Source organism: Pteropus vampyrus, unplaced genomic scaffold (genome assembly GCF_000151845.1).
Source record: "Pteropus vampyrus isolate Shadow unplaced genomic scaffold, Pvam_2.0 Scaffold393, whole genome shotgun sequence".
Taxonomy (NCBI): Eukaryota; Metazoa; Chordata; class Mammalia; order Chiroptera; family Pteropodidae; genus Pteropus; species Pteropus vampyrus.
In genome coordinates, this window is record NW_011889174.1 from 1,161,300 (window position 1) to 1,164,473 (window position 3,174).

A 3,174-nucleotide genomic window follows, 5' to 3' on the forward strand; every position below is an offset into this window, starting at 1 on the left:
TTCTAAGTTTCAAAAACATATTGATAACTCTATCATGTTTTCTCATTGAGGTTCTTATTAAATTGCATGGAACATGTAAATTAATCTGATAAATTAAGATATTTAATCTTTCCAACTTAGAAACATAGTGTGTCTTTCATTTATTCAAGTTTTTAGTTTCTTTTTTTTTTCTTTTTAAATACCCCTTGGTTAAAGACTTAGTGCTTTTCTTTAACTTTGTATGAGAGGGTCACTTGCTTGCACTGAGTTAATAGGCGCAAATATCCAGATTAAAACAATTAACAGTAATTGGATACCTATGATTTTTCCGGCACTGTGATAGTTATTTAGATTGTAAAAACTGGAAAAGATATAGTCTTTGTCCTGAAAAGACTGACAAGTCCAGTAGTTGAGGCAAAAATATAAATATAGTATTATTATGTTAACGAATGTCAGAGCATATAAAGAAGATACATTTAGAAAAGTTCTGGCAGAGTATCTTTATAAACCTTTCTTCTCATGCCTTTACATACAAATTGGTCCATTCAGCAAGCACTTGTTGAGTGTTTACAGAAGCCTCAGTGTTCTATTCCCTCATTGATGGTCAATTAAAGTAGAGCAAGGCCTCTGTCTTTGGGTATCAGGCAACTGGATAGGATCAAAACATCCACAGCAATGTTAGCTCCTTCATAAATGATATAAATATCTCAACATTTAATAATTAAAAATCTATCCACAAATATCAATTGGTAAGTGTGGAATAATTCCAATGAACAGAGGAGTTAAAGGTGGGAATTACTCTTCACGTATGCTACTTAACCTATTTTGTTCTTCATCTCCACACTTTTTTCAGTTATTTTTCTGGATCTGATGATTTTTCAAAGTTAATAATTTTTTAAGTCTTTAGCTTAATCATTTCCTTATTTTCTGTAAGCAAGTGCTGATTTTCCCTTTTTTGATAACCCTTGTAAACCATGGTAGAGAAAATGAGAATAGTGTGAGGTGCTGTAAAAGAATAAAATAAATCAATATCTGAGAATAGTGTGAGGTGCTGTAAAAGAATAAAATAAATTAAAAAAAAAAAAAGCAGGAGAATTCAGAGCCTTTTGCTGCATCACCTCACCCCCAGCCTGCTGAGAAAGCACTTACTGTTGCTCACCTGCTCGCTCACAGAGAGGAAGGTTTTATTTCTGCTTCCACTTGCAGTGCTCCAGCTTCACATTTGAAATCATCATTGGAAAGATGTGATTAGGTAGAGTCTCAAGTAACTGAGTTGACTCCTTTTTGAAATTCACTCATCATGAGCTTTTTTTCAGTGCGTGTATAGATAGCTGTTGGTTATTTACATAAGTTGTCTCTAAAATTTTGCTTACAGCCTCAGAAAACTAGAGCTAATTATTTTATCCAGAAAGTAGCCTGGATAAAACCAGCATTATTAAAACCAGCACCTCTGTGGCCAAAAATGAAGAAGAATCTCCACTTTTTAAAAAGATGTAATAATGTCCATAGCTTTTATTTAGAATTATTCTTCAATTGTTTTTTTTCCTACCTAAAATATTAGAACAATTTCCCAAGAAACTCACATTGATGTCTAATTTCTTAAATTAATATTATATTTCCAAAAGGGCAGGTCCTGTGCCTTAACTGATCTCTGATACCCACCCTGACTCTAGATCTGGAACCCACTGAGGGAATGCTTAGTAAACACGGATTGCATTTAATTAAGCCCAGCTTGTCTCAATCTCCCAATCTAGAGTTTTCCCTTACAGTTGAAGGTTAACTCTAAATACCCAGGAAATGAGGAAACATTTTTTAAATTGGTTTCATGTAAATGCTTTACACACTTTTAGTGGTCATACTAGAATTCTAGTCTAAATTATCATTTTTAAAAATTTAATATCAATCTAGTAATATCTGTATAATGACAAAAAGTCTGCAGATAACATATTCTATAGTCTAGAGCCTATAACATTAATATAGCCTCTTTGCCTCTATCAGGTACATTTAGAACTTTCTCCAGGGAAAAGATATAGATGTTTTCCTAAGAACGTGCCAGTGCATAAAAATGATTATGTCACTACTTGTGATACAGCCATTAGCTCTAAAGGGATTAGTAACCAGAGAAAAGGAGTCTCTAAATGAGTTGTAATGAAGATCTCAAATAATAAATTAAAATAAGGAGAAAGAAACAAGAATCTTTCATAATAATATCCAGAGGTAGGAAAGTATAATAAACTACTCTTAATTGATTTTTCTCTTTAAAATGGAAGAGAGTAATCCAAAGTGAAAAAAAAAAAATTATAAAAGGATGAGGTATAATGCAAATTATATTTATACTATGCCCAGATTCCAGATCTTAGGCAGTGTCTTAAGATGTGGAATAGAACATATATCCTCAAATCAGGTTCAATGCATGGGGGATAAGACAAAGTTCATCAGGTTGCAGGGGCACTGCCTCTGCTAAGCCAGCCTTCAGCTACTTAAACTTTGTTTGTCATCACTCATTTTTAACTTCTGTCCTCTGCCTCTCACAATATGACATTTCTTCTTAGCCACAAATATTAGATCCTAACTGCACCCCTTTCAACAAGCCACTGCTTTTGTTATGGAATGTATAACACTTGCCTACTCTTTGTTTCTCTGCATGGCCCTTGAATGTTTCTAGTTTTGTCCTGACATGCCTCCTTGTCACAAGAGTGACACACATATGACCCAAGCAGGATGAAGATAACATTTAAAGACTTAAGCATTTTGTAAAGCCCATCAAAGAAATAAAGAAATCCTCTTTATTCCTTTTTTTATGCCATCTAATTTCATTTGCGTTTTAACAGATTACTTTATCTACAAAATATTTGTAACTGAATTGTTATATGGTCAGATGAGATTTTTACCCTACTTGCAAGATAAGAGTAACAAGTTAGCCTACCAAGATTTCACGGATGTTGGCAGAAGACATGAGACTCCCAGGTCAGAGACAAAGGACTTTATTACTCACAGAAATAGTAGTAGCCAGAATATCAGCATTTATGCCAGTTTCCTGATCCCCAATTCTCACAGTGTGATGCGAAGATTAGGTCATGCTTGCAGAAGAGAACACCAAGATTAGGGAACTTCAAACTTTTATAATCAAGAAAGAACATGTAGGCCATTTCCCTGAGGGAAAAAACTATTTTTACTATAGTATGCAGTAAACAA